General features: G+C 46.4%; 1 long non-coding RNA gene across 1 annotated transcript; it reads left to right on the forward strand.

Moving 5' to 3' along the window:
- Positions 1-465: 465 nt before the first annotated feature.
- LOC146747992 (uncharacterized) lies at positions 466-1,278 on the forward strand. The gene is made up of 2 exons (XR_014928905.1): positions 466-546; positions 986-1,278. It is a non-coding gene; the product is annotated as an uncharacterized LOC146747992 (long non-coding RNA).
- The last annotated feature ends 18,524 nt before the right edge of the window (positions 1,279-19,802 follow it).

Raw genomic sequence — 19,802 nt, forward strand, 5'->3', positions numbered from 1 at the left:
AGGTGGTATTCGGTGTGTTAGGATTTGCGGTATGCAAAACCAGGCAATACGAGAAGTGCATTGCCCCACGCAGTCATTAACCGGTTTCATGGTACCCCTTTTTCCAATTTCCTTACCTGTTTATGATTTCATTAGAGACTTTGTCAATCATTCGTATTTACCAATGAAGTTAGCTAACTCAGATTGTTATTCAAATGAGAGGGGCGTTGTTCAATGTCGATTACAGAACTTATACCTAAACTGTTAAATGGGGTTCAATGCCCGAAGTTATGCGCACAACTTGATATATAATAACACCTATAAAATGGCGTTGCTTTGTGATATTGAAGGGAATTCCGACTACGTCAGAGATTGTGATATGTTTTGAATATGTGTATATACTCGTCAAGCTTTGAAGAGTACAATACATTTCTGGTGGCGATCTTTACACCCCTTTCGGTAAATGGTACAGGCGACACACCTGATGTCGTGGAAGGCCGGGAAGATCAGACAGTCGGTAAACACCATTTCTGGGTTCCTGTAAGAGCGTGGACATGGCACGGAATAGTAGGTGTGCTTTTGTGAGAATAACGACATTTATAACCATAAAACTAGACATTGTTATAGTGTGATTGGAGTGGGGGGGACCCGGATGACGTACGATGAATGTCAACAGGACCCGGTATCTCAAGTGACAGATATTAAATGTAAAAGTCGCTAGTTTCGTTGACGTTATAGTATTTCATAGACTGGGTCAGGATTTGTCGGGAATAAAAGCCCGGACGTGTGACGAGAACGCGGTGGGGTTTATAGGGCTCTGGACTGCAATATGACACGCCAGTTGTATCTTACATCTTACGCCTGTCTATCAACTTTAGAAATCACCTCCGTTTCCGTGGCAATAAACCGCAGACCATCTATAATTGTAGTTGTTTTCTTAATCTATAGAATGACTGTGAATAAAAGGAATAACACTGCCTTATGATTGTTATACTTTTTGTTATAGTATTGTGGTATTAAATTTATTCAACAAAGTCTGCAATACGTTCACCGACAACCGAGATGTTTACTCCGTAACGGCAAATTATCGCTTGTTGCTTATGTAAAGCGCCACCATGAGACCAGGACACGCAAGATGCAATTTTTACGAGTTTATTCAGATTACGCCTTACCAAGTCAGTTATTCAAATTATTTTTTTTTTGCGAAGTGCAACGGTTCGAACGGACGATTCGAGGTTTTCTCTCGTCCATACATAGCGCTTAATACTCAGAACAGGTGGCATGATTATTTACGGGAAACCAGATACTAGAAGCAATCCACAGTATATCGCACACGTTACGTATATGTACATGGAAACAGTGCTGTAGTATGTACAATCGAAAATAAACAATTGGTCAGTGACCCTGTTAATGTCGGAAGAAGAATTGGGTAGAATTTATCACCCGAGGGAAAACTTTATGGCTAAAATTCCATGTAATCAAGTGGCTGTAATTAATGCGTTCTATTATGCGGAATTCCACGTGAATGCGACGAGTTTCAGTTTATAGGAAAAACTATCATTTGATTTCAAATCTCTAAAATATTCAAGTTGCAGAATGTCTTTAACAGAGTGGTAATTTTTTCTCAATTGTTCAAAATTATCCAGCATCAGATGTATTACATACATGGATGCACGGTACAGTGTTATTACGTCTTCGTGTGTCTTAATATTTTTTGGACAATCATATAGAATCTCAAATTTCCGACTGAATGTTTCCTTTTTTTAAAAAATCCTAGTGGATACAGCGCCACCAGACGTTTCCTGAAGTACTGAATACAATATATGTTCGACCACAGTACAATGATCCGTCAAAATTTAAATGCCCTGCACGGTCTCGTATCCGTATATCCTTTTGTCATGTGGAGACAGTGAGCTGGAATATTTATACCTTGAACATCATTCAAGTTGCACAAGCATAACTAGCTGGTAACTACACTTGAATTACTACGCCATATATGCGTCAACGAACAATAATAACAGTTATAGTACATTTGTGGGTAAATTGTTAATTCTGGCCACAGGAACCAATATATGAAACGGTGATATGAAATATACGACTTGTGGACTGCAAAATCACACGATATACATTTGCTCGAGTTCGCCATACAGTCTTCGTAACCAGTCGTAAAATATTCACTAAAACCCATCACACAGACTATCACTTTTATTTTGAAACACTGTCAAATACTTAAAACAATTACATTCGTTTTACTCATTCGTATCAAGAAACCCTTACACAAGTCGCAGGGTTCGAGGCCTTTCAGGCGATTTTAGAACGAGAATTCTAGATGAAGCCATGCTTTTGCTGCATGTACATGCATTGGGAACCGCTCTTGTTTCGTTTTAGTGTAAACCATCATTGTGTTCGATTTTGATGTTATCAGTTCATTAAAGTATTTTCCCCCATGATGAATTAATGTTTTAACTTCTAACTAATTTTCAAAATGTCTAACAACTCTAAATGGTTTCAACCTGGCTTGGCTCGCTGTGGGTGAATGGATCGGACAATAAATGCAATGATGGTAAATCTGGCCACCCAACACCCGCCAGACTGAACACCTTGTCAAGATCATAGAGCTAAAAAGAGTTCCAGGCACTGACCAAAACCAAAACTTTACAATGAAGACGGAAAATTGCATCACGGTTACTAAAAAAACCGTGATTGCATGCTCAACAGACTAGTTCGTTCCATTGTTATCAACACTGCATTTGAACTTTTGAAAACATCTTTCTATAGCGAATTATGTTAGCTTGGATTGTGATTCCATGGTACCATGGTGCAGTATGCTTTAGTCTATTATAGTCATCCTGCCTCGGTATAAGTTCGCTATATTGTGCTATCATCCAATACAGCGCTACCAGGGTCGATGGTAGGCGAGATATAGTACAGTATTAATGGCAGTGCTAATGACACGCATACTTCACTACCGACCGCTGAGGTAATAGGCATACACACAAAGAGTGCAAAGTGAATTTACATAGCATTCTATACACGGTGGTTAGTTTATTTGCAGGCATGGTTAATCGTGCATTTCAGGACGACCTTGCAGTGTTTTATGACTGTGTGGACCGTAACATACCAGTAGGTTATATATTATACAAGTGCATGAATTACCGTAATATGCGAGACCACTAAAACTCAATGCCCATGGAGAGAACACAAGTGTACACTCATAGACGCTCACAATTGCCTTAATTGCATTTCGACATTTCTACCATATGTGACAATAGACGGTACATGTTTATAAAGACTTCTTCGCCTCAAACTGACACACAACCTTTTAAAAAGTAAACAAACATAACAAACTAATGTACCAATAAGGGTAAACATATTCCGGTGCTTGGTGTCTATTTTGGTGGAGGCTGCTCTTTTCCGCAGACGGGCTTGAGTAAATTGTTATGAGTATTTTAATGAATGCAATATAATTTCATAGCACCTTAAAAATACGACGTAAACTTTCACAATGGTGTGGAGCGAATGACATAGACAACTGGCAAAAGGTTAAACAACAACTCACAGAATCCAGTATGGTATTTGTCAGCAGAATGGCTATCATAATGCAATATATACATACTATTTGTATTGTCAATTTAGATAGCCAGGTTGATGAGATCAGGTATGAGCGATATTAGCAAAGTGTCCTACTTGTAGGTTTAACTAACCTCATCCGGAGACCAACCGCAACGTATGAAAACAAGACATGCTCTGTGCAAATCTCAGACCAAATTAAGACGTTCTGCTTTGCTGACCGATTAGCATTCAACGCCAATCTACGCTAACACACCCCATGATGAAAAGAAGACATCACTCACCCGTAACTTCTATAGAATCCAAAACCACCTGTATTTGTTGAATGTCGGACCAGGCAATATCTCAGAGGTCCGCGTGTATCCCAGGTGAACCAGGGTACGAGTTATCAATGAAGTTAGCACCATACAAGGAATGACTGGAAAGTGTTTTCCGCGGACGGACAAATGACACCATTCACGTGTGGGGAGCCCTTATAACAGACCAGGTGAAGTGGTTCGTTTTAAACCACTCCCTCTCCTTCTACAAACATTCTAATCAAATCAGCTCTTTGTGCGCTGTTATATGCCTTATTCATAGAAACACGTTTGCTTTTACTCCCATGACATTAACTATTTAGCATACGACAACCTTTCAAACATTAAAGCGCACCAATAATTGCCGACATCGATGAGCGGCCTCGTCGTTAAAAATGTACTAGTGGAGCACGATATCAGATCACCGGAAACGAGACACATTAATTGTATGTTTTGTTTAGGAATGATTTAGTTCATTCCGGCCCTTGAGTTATACGCCGACCAGACAGACGTAGGTGATGGACACAAGTCGCACCCAGGGTCATCACAGGTGTGCACTCGATATTCGGACATTTTAATATTTGACATGTTACTAAAATTAACCCAAAGTACACAAATGATGTTGAATATTTGATTGTGTTTTAGGTCACGATAACGACGGGGATAGCGACCTATCCACTGCAATCACAGGCTACTCGTCACTGGATGGACATGTACGCCTATATTACCCTATAGACGGCATTGCAAAAATTTAAGAGACGCTCATTCATATTTATGGACACGACCGAGTCTTATAATGGGACAGATACACATTTTGTTTGTAAACCACCATAAGATGACGATGATGGATGCCATCAACTATGGTTCACACCCTTAACTGCCATCAACTGTAGTTCACATCCTTGGCTGCCATCAACTGTAGTTCACATCCTTGGCTGCCATCAACTGTGGTTCACATCCTTGGCTGCCATCAACTGTGGTTCACATCCTTGGCTGCCATCAACTGTGGTTTACATCCTTGACTGCCATCAACTGTGGTTCACATCCTTGACTGCCATTAACTGTGGTTCACATATCTGGCCGCCATTATCAATTGTGGTTCACACTCTTCACTACCATCAACTGTGGTTCACATCCTTGGCTGCCATCAACTGTGGTTCACATCCTTGGCTGCCATCAACTGTGGTTCACATCCTTGGCTGCCATCAACTGTGGTTCACATCCTTGACAGACTGTCATCAACTTTGGTTCACATCCTTGACTGCCATCAACTGTGGTTCACATCCTTGGCAGCCATCAACTGTGCTTCACATCGCTGGTTGCCATCATCAACTGTGGTTCACATCCCTGGTTGCCAACAACAACTGTGGTTTACATCCTTGACTGCCATCAACCGTGGATCACATCCTCAACTGCAATTAACTGTGGTTCACATCCTTGGCTGCCATCAACTGTGGTTCACATCCTTGACTGTCATCAACTGTGGTTCACATCCTTGACTGCCATAAACTGTAGTTCACATCCTTGACTGCCATTAACTGTGGTTCACATACCTGGCCGCCATTATCAATTGTGGTTCACACCCTCACTACCATCAACTGTGGTTCACATCCTTGGCTGTCATCAACTGTGGTTCACATCCTTGGCAGCCATCAACTGTGGTTAACATCTTTGACTGCCATAAACTGTGGTTCACATCCCTGGTTGCCATCGAGAGCTGTGGTTCACATCACTGGTTGCCATTTACAACTGTGGTTAACATCCTTGGCTGCAGTCAACTGTGGTTAACATCCTTGGCTGCCATCAACAGTGGTTAACATCCTTGGCTGCCATCAACTGTGGTTCACATACCTGGCCGCCATTATCAATTGTGGTTCACATCCTTGACTGCAATTAACTGTGGTTCACATCCTTGACTGCCACCAATTCTGGTCAACATCCTTGGCTGCCATCAATTGTGGTTCACATCCTTGGCTGCCATCAACTGTGATTCACCTACCTAGCTGCCATTATCAATTGTGGTTCACATCCTTGACTGCCACCAATTCATGGTCAACATCCTTGGCTGCCTTCAACAGTGGTTAACATCCTTGGCTGCCATCAACTGTGGTTCACATACCTGACCGCCATTATCAACTGTGGTTCACATCCTTGGCTGCCATCAATTGTGGTTCACATCCTTGACTGCAATTAACTGTGGTTAACATCCTTGGATGCCATCAACTGTGGTTAACATCCTTGGCTGCCATTAACTGTGGTTAACATCCTTGGCTGCCAACAACTGTGGTTCACGCACCTGGTTGCCATCATCAATTGTGGTTCACATCCTTGACTGCCATCAGCTGTGGTTCACATCCGTGACTGTCATTAACTGTGGTTCACCACCTTGGCTGCCATCAACTGTGGTTTACATCCTTGATTGCCATCAACTGTGGTTCACATCCTTGGCTTGCCATCAACTGTGGTTCACATACCTGGCCGCCATTATCAATTGTGGTTCACATCCTTGACTGCCATTAACTGTGGTTCACCTCCTTGACTGCCATTAACTGTGGTTCACCTCCTTGACTGCAATTAACTGTGGTTCACATCCTTGGCTGCCATCAACTGTGGTTTACATCCTTGATTGCCATCAACTGTGGTTCACATCCTTGGCTGCCATCAACTGTGGTTCACATACCTGGCCGCCATTATCAATTGTGGTTCACATCCTTGACTGCCATTAACTGTGGTTCACCTCCTTGACTGCCATCAACTGTGGTTCACCTCGTTGACTGCAATTAACTGTGGTTCACATCCTTGGCTGCCATCAACTGTGGTTCACATCCTTGGCAGCCATCAATTGTGGATCGAATCCTTGATTGCCATCAACTGTGATATACATCCTTGACTGCAATTAACTGTGGTTCACATCCTTGGCTGCCATCAACTGTGGTTCACATACCTGGCCGCCATTATCAATTGTGGTACACATCCTTGACTGCCATCAACTGTGGTTCACATCCTTGACTGCCATCAACCATGGTTCACATCCTTGACTGCCATCAACAATGGTTCACATCCCTGGCTGCCATCAACTGTGGTTCACATACCTGGCCGCCATTATCAATTGTGGTACACATCCTTGACTGCCATTAACTGTGCTTCACATACCTGGCCGCCATTATCAATTGTGGTTCACATCCTTCACTGCCATCAACTGTGGTTGACCTCCTTGACTGCCATTAACTGTGGTTCATCTCCTTGACTGCCATCAACTATGGTTCACACCCCTGGTTGCCATCATCAACTGTGGCTCACATCCTTGGCTGCCAGGCTGCCATCAACTGTGGTTCACATACCTGGCCACCATTATCAATTGTGGTTAACATCTTCGACTGCCATTAACTGTGGTTCACCTTCTCGACTGCCATCAGCTGTGGTTCACATCTTTGACTGCAATTAACTGTGGTTCACACCCCTGGTTGCCATCATCAACTGTGGATCACATCCTTGATTGCCATCAATTGTGGTTCACATCCTTGGCTGCCATCAACTGTGGTTCACATCCTTGACTGCTATCAACCGTGGATCACATCCTTGACTGCCATCAACTGTGGTTCACATCCTTGGCTGCCATCAACAACTGTGGTTCACATCCTTGACTGCCATCAACTGTGATTCACATCATTGACTGCCAGCAACTGTGGTTCACATCCTTGGCCGTTATCATCAACTGTGTTTCATATCTTCGACTGTCATCAACTGTGATTCACATCATTGACTGCCATCAACTGTGGTTCACATCCTTGGCCGTTATCATCAACTGTGTTTCACATCTTCGACTGTCATCAATCGTGGATCACATCCTTGACTGCCATCAACTGTGGTTCACATACCTGGCTGCCATCAACTGTGGTTCACATCCTTGGCTGCCATCAACTGTGGTTCACATACATGGCCGCCATCATCAACTGTGGTTCATATCCTTGACTGCCATCAACTGTGTTTCACATCCTTGATTGCCATCAACTGTGGTTCACCTCCTTGGTAGCCATCAACTGTGGTTCACATCCTTGACTGCCATCAACTGTGTTTCACATCCTTGATTGCCATCAACTGTAGTTCACCTCCTTGGTAGTCATTAACTGTGGTTCACATCCTTGACTGCCATCAACTGTTATTCACATCCCTGGCTGCCATCAACTGTGGTTCACGTCCCTGGCTGCCATCATCAACCGTGGTTAACATTCTTGACTGACATCAACTGTGGTTCACGTCCTTGGCTGCCATCAACTGTGGTTCACATACCTGGCTGCCATCAACTGTGGTTCGCATACCTGGCTGCCATCAACTGTGGTTCACATACCTGGCTGCTGCATCAACTGTGGTTCACATACCTGGCTGCTGCATCAACTGTGGTTCACATACCTGGCTGCCATCAACTGTGGTTCACATCCTTGACTGCCATCAACTGTGGTTCACATCCTTGACTGCCATCAACTGTGGTTCACATCCTTGACTGCCATCAACTGTGGTTTACATCCTTGACTGCCATCAACTGTGGTTCACCTTCTTGGCAGCCATCAACTGTGGTTCACATCCTTGGATGCCCATCAACTGTGGTTCACATCCTTGACAGCCATCAACTGTGGTTCACATCTTTGGCAGCCATCAACTGTGGTTCAAATCCTTGGCTGCCATCAACTGTGGTTCACATACCTGGCTGCCATCAACTGCGGTTCACGTACCTGGCTGCTGCATCAACTGTGGTTCACATACCTGGCTGCTGCATCAACTGTGGTTCACATACCTGGCTGCCATCAACTGTGGTTCACATCCTTGACTGCCATCAAATGTGGTTCACATCCTTGACTGCCATCAACTGTGGTTCACCTTCTTGGCAGCCATCAACTGTGGTTCACATCCTTGGCTGCCATCAACTGTGGTTCACATCCTTGACAGCCATCAACTGTGGTTCACATCTTTGACTGCCATCAACTGTGGTTCACATCCTTGACTGCCATCAACTGTGGTTCACATACCTGGCTGCCATCAACTGTGGTTCACCTCTTCGGCAGCCATCAACTGTGGATCACATCCTTGACTGCCATCAACTGTGGTTCACCTCCTTGGCTGCCATCAACAACTGTGGTTCACATCCTTGACTGCCATCAACTGTGGTTCACATCCTTGACTGCCATCAACTGTGATTCACATCCTTGACTGCCATCAACTGTGGATCACATCCTTGACTGCGATCAACTGTGGTTTACATCCTTGGCTGCCATCAACAACTGTGGTTCACATCCTTGCCTGCCATCAACTGTGGATCACATCCTTGACTGCCATCAATTGTGGTTCACATACCTGGCTGCCATCAAATGTGGTTCACATCCTTGACTGCCATCAACTGTGGTTCACATCCTTGACTGCCATCAACTGTGGTTCATATCCTTGACTGCTATCAACTGTGGTTCACATCCTTGACTGCCATCAACTGTGGTTCACCTTCTTGGCAGCCATCAACAACTGTAGTTCACATCCTTGACTGCCATCAACTGTGATTCACATCATTGACTGCCATCAACTGTGGTTCACATCCTTGGCCGTTATCATCAACTGTGGTTCACATCCTTGGCTGCCATCAACTGTGGTTCACATACCCAGCTGCCATCAACTGTGGTTCACATACCTGGCTGCTGCATCAACCGTGGTTCACGTACCTGGCTGCTGCATCAACTGTGGTTCACATACCTGGCTGCCATCAACTGTGGTTCACATCCTTGACTGCCATCAACTGTGGTTCACATCCTTGACTGCCATCAACTGTGGTTCACATCCTTGACTGCCATCAACTGTGGTTCACCTTCTTGGCAGCCATCAACTGTGGTTCACATCATTGGCTGCCATCAACTGTGGTTCACATCCTTGACAGCCATCAACTGTGGTTCACATCTTTGACTGCCATCAACTGTGGTTCACATCCTTGACTGCCATCAACTGTGGTTCACATACCTGGCTGCCATTAACTGTGGTTCACCTCTTCGGCAGCCATCAACTGTGGATCACATCCTTGACTGCCATCAACTGTGGTTCACCTCCTTGACTGCCATCAAATGTGGTTCACATCCTTGACTGCCATCAACTGTGGTTCACATCCTTGACTGCCATCAACTGTGATTCACATCCTTGACTGCCATCAACTGTGGATCACATCCTTGACTGCCATCAACTGTGGTTTACATCCTTGGCTGCCATCAACAACTGTGGTTCACATCCTTGACTGCCATCAACTGTGGATCACATCCTTGACTGCCATCAACTGTGGTTCACATACCAGGCAGCCATCAACTGTGGTTCACCTACCTGGCCACCATTATCAACTGTGGTTCACATCCTTGGCAGCCATCAATTGTGGATCGAATCCTTGATTGCCATCAACTGTGATATACATCCTTGACTGCAATTAACTGTGGTTCACATCCTTGGCTGCCATCAACTGTGGTTCACATACCTGGCCGCCATTATCAATTGTGGTACACATCCTTGACTGCCATCAACTGTGGTTCACATCCTTGACTGCCATCAACCATGGTTCACATCCTTGACTGCCATCAACAATGGTTCACATCCCTGGCTGCCATCAACTGTGGTTCACATACCTGGCCGCCATTATCAATTGTGGTACACATCCTTGACTGCCATTAACTGTGCTTCACATACCTGGCCGCCATTATCAATTGTGGTTCACATCCTTCACTGCCATCAACTGTGGTTGACCTCCTTGACTGCCATTAACTGTGGTTCATCTCCTTGACTGCCATCAACTATGGTTCACACCCCTGGTTGCCATCATCAACTGTGGCTCACATCCTTGGCTGCCAGGCTGCCATCAACTGTGGTTCACATACCTGGCCACCATTATCAATTGTGGTTAACATCTTCGACTGCCATTAACTGTGGTTCACCTTCTCGACTGCCATCAGCTGTGGTTCACATCTTTGACTGCAATTAACTGTGGTTCACACCCCTGGTTGCCATCATCAACTGTGGATCACATCCTTGATTGCCATCAATTGTGGTTCACATCCTTGGCTGCCATCAACTGTGGTTCACATCCTTGACTGCTATCAACCGTGGATCACATCCTTGACTGCCATCAACTGTGGTTCACATCCTTGGCTGCCATCAACAACTGTGGTTCACATCCTTGACTGCCATCAACTGTGATTCACATCATTGACTGCCAGCAACTGTGGTTCACATCCTTGGCCGTTATCATCAACTGTGTTTCATATCTTCGACTGTCATCAACTGTGATTCACATCATTGACTGCCATCAACTGTGGTTCACATCCTTGGCCGTTATCATCAACTGTGTTTCACATCTTCGACTGTCATCAATCGTGGATCACATCCTTGACTGCCATCAACTGTGGTTCACATACCTGGCTGCCATCAACTGTGGTTCACATCCTTGGCTGCCATCAACTGTGGTTCACATACATGGCCGCCATCATCAACTGTGGTTCATATCCTTGACTGCCATCAACTGTGTTTCACATCCTTGATTGCCATCAACTGTGGTTCACCTCCTTGGTAGCCATCAACTGTGGTTCACATCCTTGACTGCCATCAACTGTGTTTCACATCCTTGATTGCCATCAACTGTAGTTCACCTCCTTGGTAGTCATTAACTGTGGTTCACATCCTTGACTGCCATCAACTGTTATTCACATCCCTGGCTGCCATCAACTGTGGTTCACGTCCCTGGCTGCCATCATCAACCGTGGTTAACATTCTTGACTGACATCAACTGTGGTTCACGTCCTTGGCTGCCATCAACTGTGGTTCACATACCTGGCTGCCATCAACTGTGGTTCGCATACCTGGCTGCCATCAACTGTGGTTCACATACCTGGCTGCTGCATCAACTGTGGTTCACATACCTGGCTGCTGCATCAACTGTGGTTCACATACCTGGCTGCCATCAACTGTGGTTCACATCCTTGACTGCCATCAACTGTGGTTCACATCCTTGACTGCCATCAACTGTGGTTCACATCCTTGACTGCCATCAACTGTGGTTTACATCCTTGACTGCCATCAACTGTGGTTCACCTTCTTGGCAGCCATCAACTGTGGTTCACATCCTTGGATGCCCATCAACTGTGGTTCACATCCTTGACAGCCATCAACTGTGGTTCACATCTTTGGCAGCCATCAACTGTGGTTCAAATCCTTGGCTGCCATCAACTGTGGTTCACATACCTGGCTGCCATCAACTGCGGTTCACGTACCTGGCTGCTGCATCAACTGTGGTTCACATACCTGGCTGCTGCATCAACTGTGGTTCACATACCTGGCTGCCATCAACTGTGGTTCACATCCTTGACTGCCATCAAATGTGGTTCACATCCTTGACTGCCATCAACTGTGGTTCACCTTCTTGGCAGCCATCAACTGTGGTTCACATCCTTGGCTGCCATCAACTGTGGTTCACATCCTTGACAGCCATCAACTGTGGTTCACATCTTTGACTGCCATCAACTGTGGTTCACATCCTTGACTGCCATCAACTGTGGTTCACATACCTGGCTGCCATCAACTGTGGTTCACCTCTTCGGCAGCCATCAACTGTGGATCACATCCTTGACTGCCATCAACTGTGGTTCACCTCCTTGGCTGCCATCAACAACTGTGGTTCACATCCTTGACTGCCATCAACTGTGGTTCACATCCTTGACTGCCATCAACTGTGATTCACATCCTTGACTGCCATCAACTGTGGATCACATCCTTGACTGCGATCAACTGTGGTTTACATCCTTGGCTGCCATCAACAACTGTGGTTCACATCCTTGCCTGCCATCAACTGTGGATCACATCCTTGACTGCCATCAATTGTGGTTCACATACCTGGCTGCCATCAAATGTGGTTCACATCCTTGACTGCCATCAACTGTGGTTCACATCCTTGACTGCCATCAACTGTGGTTCATATCCTTGACTGCTATCAACTGTGGTTCACATCCTTGACTGCCATCAACTGTGGTTCACCTTCTTGGCAGCCATCAACAACTGTAGTTCACATCCTTGACTGCCATCAACTGTGATTCACATCATTGACTGCCATCAACTGTGGTTCACATCCTTGGCCGTTATCATCAACTGTGGTTCACATCCTTGGCTGCCATCAACTGTGGTTCACATACCCAGCTGCCATCAACTGTGGTTCACATACCTGGCTGCTGCATCAACCGTGGTTCACGTACCTGGCTGCTGCATCAACTGTGGTTCACATACCTGGCTGCCATCAACTGTGGTTCACATCCTTGACTGCCATCAACTGTGGTTCACATCCTTGACTGCCATCAACTGTGGTTCACATCCTTGACTGCCATCAACTGTGGTTCACCTTCTTGGCAGCCATCAACTGTGGTTCACATCCTTGGCTGCCATCAACTGTGGTTCACATCCTTGACAGCCATCAACTGTGGTTCACATCTTTGACTGCCATCAACTGTGGTTCACATCCTTGACTGCCATCAACTGTGGTTCACATACCTGGCTGCCATTAACTGTGGTTCACCTCTTCGGCAGCCATCAACTGTGGATCACATCCTTGACTGCCATCAACTGTGGTTCACCTCCTTGACTGCCATCAAATGTGGTTCACATCCTTGACTGCCATCAACTGTGGTTCACATCCTTGACTGCCATCAACTGTGATTCACATCCTTGACTGCCATCAACTGTGGATCACATCCTTGACTGCCATCAACTGTGGTTTACATCCTTGGCTGCCATCAACAACTGTGGTTCACATCCTTGACTGCCATCAACTGTGGATCACATCCTTGACTGCCATCAACTGTGGTTCACATACCAGGCAGCCATCAACTGTGGTTCACCTACCTGGCCACCATTATCAACTGTGGTTCACATCCTTGACTGCCATCAACTGTGGTTCACATCTTTGACTGCCATCAACTGTGGTTCACATACCTGGCTGCCATCAACTGTGGTTCACATACCTGGCTGCTGCATCAACTGTGGTTCACATACCTGGCTGCTGCATCAACTGTGGTTCACATACCTGGCTGCCATCAACTGTGGTTCACATCCTTGACTGCCATCAACTGTGGTTCACATCCTTGACTGCCATCAACTGTTGTTCACATCCTTGACTGCCATCAACTGTGGTTTACATCCTTGACTGCCATCAACTGTGGTTCACCTTCTTGGCAGCCATCAACTGTGGTTCACATCCTTGGATGCCCATCAACTGTGGTTCACATCCTTGACAGCCATCAACTGTGGTTCACATCTTTGGCAGCCATCAACTGTGGTTCACATCCTTGGCTGCCATCAACTGTGGTTCACATACCTGGCTGCCATCAACTGCGGTTCACGTACCTGGCTGCTGCATCAACTGTGGTTCACATACCTGGCTGCTGCATCAACTGTGGTTCACATACCTGGCTGCCATCAACTGTGGTTCACATCCTTGACTGCCATCAACTGTGGTTCACATCCTTGACTGCCATCAAATGTGGTTCACATCCTTGACTGCCATCAACTGTGGTTCACCTTCTTGGCAGCCATCAACTGTGGTTCACATCCTTGGCTGCTATCAACTGTGGTTCACATCCTTGACAGCCATCAACTGTGGTTCACATCTTTGACTGCCATCAACTGTGGTTCACATCCTTGACTGCCATCAACTGTGGTTCACATACCTGGCTGCCATCAACTGTGGTTCACCTCTTCGGCAGCCATCAACTGTGGATCACATCCTTGACTGCCATCAACTGTGGTTCACCTCCTTGGCTGCCATCAAATGTGGTTCACATCCTTGACTGCCATCAACTGTGGTTCACATCCTTGACTGCCATCAACTGTGATTCACATCCTTGACTGCCATCAACTGTGGATCACATCCTTGACTGCCATCAACTGTGGTTTACATCCTTGGCTGCCATCAACAACTGTGGTTCACATCCTTGACTGCCATCAACTGTGGATCACATCCTTGACTGCCATCAATTGTGGTTCACATACCTGGCTGCCATCAAATGTGGTTCACATCCTTGACTGCCATCAACTGTGGTTCACATCCTTGACTGCCATCAACTGTGGTTCACATCCTTGACTGCCATCAACTGTGGTTCACATCCTTGACTGCCATCAACTGTGGTTCACCTTCTTGACAGCCATCAACAACTGTAGTTCACATCCTTGACTGCCATCAACTGTGATTCACATCATTGACTGCCATCAACTGTGGTTCACATCCTTGGCCGTTATCATCAACTGTGGTTCACATCCTTGGCTGCCATCAACTGTGGTTCACATACCCAGCTGCCATCAACTGTGGTTCACATACCTGGCTGCTGCATCAACCGTGGTTCACGTACCTGGCTGCTGCATCAACTGTGGTTCACATACCTGGCTGCCATCAACTGTGGTTCACATCCTTGACTGCCATCAACTGTGGTTCACATCCTTGACTGCCATCAACTGTGGTTCACCTACTTGGCAGCCATCAACTGTGGTTCACATCCTTGGCTGCCATCAACTGTGGTTCACATCCTTGACAGCCATCAACTGTGGTTCACATCTTTGACTGCCATCAACTGTGGTTCACATCCTTGACTGCCATCAACTGTGGTTCACATACCTGGCTGCCATTAACTGTGTTTCACCTCTTCGGCAGCCATCAACTGTGGATCACATCCTTGACTGCCATCAACTGTGGTTCACCTCCTTGACTGCCATCAAATGTGGTTCACATCCTTGACTGCCATCAACTGTGATTCACATCCTTGACTGCCATCAACTGTGATTCACATCCTTGACTGCCATCAACTGTGGATCACATCCTTGACTGCCATCAACTGTGGTTTACATCCTTGGCTGCCATCAACAACTGTGGTTCACATCCTTGACTGCCATCAACTGTGGATCACATCCTTGACTGCCATCAACTGTGGTTCACATACCTGGCAGCCATCAACTGTGGTTCACCTACCTGGCCGCCATTATCAACTGTGGTTCACATCCTTGACTGCCATCAACTGTGGTTCACATACCTGGCCGCCATCATCAACTGTGGTTCACCTCCTTGGCAATCATCAACTGTGGTTCACATCCTTGACTGCCATCAACTGTGGTTCACATCCTTGACTGCCATCAACTGTGGTTCACATCATTGACTGCCATCAACTGTGGTTCACATCCTTGACTGCCATCAACTGTGGTTCACATCCTTGACTGCCATCAACTGTGGTTCACCTTCTTGGCAGCCATCAACTGTGGTTCACATCCTTGGCTGCCCATCAACTGTGGTTCACATCCTTGACAGCCATCAACTGTGGTTCACATCTTTGGCAGCCATCAACTGTGGTTCACATCCTTGGCTGCCATCAACTGTGGTTCACATACCTGGCTGCCATCAACTGTGGTTCACATACCTGGATGCTGCATCAACTGTGGTTCACATACCAGGCTGCCATCAACTGTGGTTCACATCCTTGACTGCCATTAACTGTGCTTCACATACCTGGCCGCCATTATCAATTGTGGTTCACATCCTTCACTGCCATCAACTGTGGTTCACCTCCTTGACTGCCATTAACTGTGGTTCATCTCCTTGACTGCCATCAACTATGGTTCACACCCCTGGTTGCCATCATCAACTGTGGCTCACATCCTTGGCTGCCAGGCTGCCATCAACTGTGGTTCACATACCTGGCCACCATTATCAATTGTGGTTAACATCTTCGACTGCCATTAACTGTGGTTCACCTTCTCGACTGCCATCAGCTGTGGTTCACATCTTTGACTGCAATTAACTGTGGTTCACACCCCTGGTTGCCATCATCAACTGTGGATCACATCCTTGATTGCCATCAATTGTGGTTCACATCCTTGGCTGCCATCAACTGTGGTTCACATCCTTGACTGCTATCAACCGTGGATCACATCCTTGACTGCCATCAACTGTGGTTCACATCCTTGGCTGCCATCAACAACTGTGGTTCACATCCTTGACTGCCATCAACTGTGATTCACATCATTGACTGCCATCAACTGTGGTTCACATCCTTGGCCGTTATCATCAACTGTGTTTCATATCTTCGACTGTCATCAACTGTGATTCACATCATTGACTGCCATCAACTGTGGTTCACATCCTTGGCCGTTATCATCAACTGTGTTTCACATCTTCGACTGTCATCAATCGTGGATCACATCCTTGACTGCCATCAACTGTGGTTCACATACCTGGCTGCCATCAACTGTGGTTCACATCCTTGGCTGCCATCAACTGTGGTTCACATACATGGCCGCCATCATCAACTGTGGTTCATATCCTTGACTGCCATCAACTGTGTTTCACATCCTTGATTGCCATCAACTGTGGTTCACCTCCTTGGTAGCCATCAACTGTGGTTCACATCCTTGACTGCCATCAACTGTTATTCACATCCCTGGCTGCCATCAACTGTGGTTCACATCCCTGGCTGCCATCATCAACCGTGGTTAACATTCTTGACTGACATCAACTGTGGTTCACGTCCTTGGCTGCCATCAACTGTGGTTCACATACCTGGCTGCCATCAACTGTGGTTCGCATACCTGGCTGCCATCAACTGTGGTTCACATACCTGGCTGCTGCATCAACTGTGGTTCACATACCTGGCTGCTGCATCAACTGTGGTTCACATACCTGGCTGCCATCAACTGTGGTTCACATCCTTGACTGCCATCAACTGTGGTTTACATCCTTGACTGCCATCAACTGTGGTTCACCTTCTTGGCAGCCATCAACTGTGGTTCACATCCTTGGATGCCCATCAACTGTGGTTCACATCCTTGACAGCCATCAACTGTGGTTCACATCTTTGGCAGCCATCAACTGTGGTTCAAATCCTTGGCTGCCATTAACTGTGGTTCACATACCTGGCTGCCATCAACTGCGGTTCACGTACCTGGCTGCTGCATCAACTGTGGTTCACATACCTGGCTGCTGCATCAACTGTGGTTCACATACCTGGCTGCCATCAACTGTGGTTCACATCCTTGACTGCCATCAACTGTGGTTCACATCCTTGACTGCCATCAAATGTGGTTCACATCCTTGACTGCCATCAACTGTGGTTCACCTTCTTGGCAGCCATCAACTGTGGTTCACATCCTTGGCTGCCATCAACTGTGGTTCACATCCTTGACAGCCATCAACTGTGGTTCACATCTTTGACTGCCATCAACTGTGGTTCACATCCTTGACTGCCATCAACTGTGGTTCACATACCTGGCTGCCATCAACTGTGGTTCACCTCTTCGGCAGCCATCAACTGTGGATCACATCCTTGACTGCCATCAACTGTGGTTCACCTCCTTGGCTGCCATCAAATGTGGTTCACATCCTTGACTGCCATCAACTGTGGTTCACATCCTTGACTGCCATCAACTGTGATTCACATCCTTGACTGCCATCAACTGTGGATCACATCCTTGACTGCCATCAACTGTGGTTTACATCCTTGGCTGCCATCAACAACTGTGGTTCACATCCTTGACTGCCATCAACTGTGGATCACATCCTTGACTGCCATCAATTGTGGTTCACATACCTGGCTGCCATCAAATGTGGTTCACATCCTTGACTGCCATCAACTGTGGTTCACATCCTTGACTGCCATCAACTGTGGTTCACATCCTTGACTGCTATCAACTGTGGTTCACATCCTTGACTGCCATCAACTGTGGTTCACCTTCTTGGCAGCCATCAACAACTGTAGTTCACATCCTTGACTGCCATCAACTGTGATTCACATCATTGACTGCCATCAACTGTGGTTCACATCCTTGGCCGTTATCATCAACTGTGGTTCACATCCTTGGCTGCCATCAACTGTGGTTCACATACCCAGCAGCCATCAACTGTGGTTCACATACCTGGCTGCTGCATCAACCGTGGTTCACGTACCTGGCTGCTGCATCAACTGTGGTTCACATACCTGGCTGCCATCAACTGTGGTTCACATCCTTGACTGCCATCAACTGTGGTTCACATCCTTGACTGCCATCAACTGTGGTTCACATCCTTGAATGCCATCAACTGTGGTTCACCTTCTTGGCAGCCATCAACTGTGGTTCACATCCTTGGCTGCCATCAACTGTGGTTCACATCCTTGACAGCCATCAACTGTGGTTCACATCTTTGACTGCCATCAACTGTGGTTCACATCCTTGACTGCCATCAACTGTGGTTCACATACCTGGCTGCCATTAACTGTGGTTCACCTCTTCGGCAGCCATCAACTGTGGATCACATCCTTGACTGCCATCAACTGTGGTTCACCTCCTTGACTGCCATCAAATGTGGTTCACATCCTTGACTGCCATCAACTGTGGTTCACATCTTTGACTGCCATCAACTGTGATTCACATCCTTGACTGCCATCAACTGTGGATCACATCCTTGACTGCCATCAACTGTGGTTTACATCCTTGGCTGCCATCAACAACTGTGGTTCACATCCTTGACTGCCATCAACTGTGGATCACATCCTTGACTGCCATCAACTGTGGTTCACATACCTGGCAGCCATCAACTGTGGTTCACCTACCTGGCCACCATTATCAACTGTGGTTCACATCCTTGACTGCCATCAACTGTGGTTCACATCTTTGACTGCCATCAACTGTGGTTCACATACCTGGCTGCCATCAACTGTGGTTCACATACCTGGCTGCTGCATCAACTGTGGTTCACATACCTGGCTGCTGCATCAACTGTGGTTCACATACCTGGCTGCCATCAACTGTGGTTCACATCCTTGACTGCCATCAACTGTGGTTCACATCCTTGACTGCCATCAACTGTGGTTCACATCCTTGACTGCCATCAACTGTGGTTTACATCCTTGACTGCCATCAACTGTGGTTCACCTTCTTGGCAGC

This window comes from Saccoglossus kowalevskii, chromosome 3 (assembly GCF_978046115.1).
Source record: "Saccoglossus kowalevskii chromosome 3, keSacKowa6.1, whole genome shotgun sequence".
Classification (NCBI taxonomy): Eukaryota; Metazoa; Hemichordata; class Enteropneusta; family Harrimaniidae; genus Saccoglossus; species Saccoglossus kowalevskii.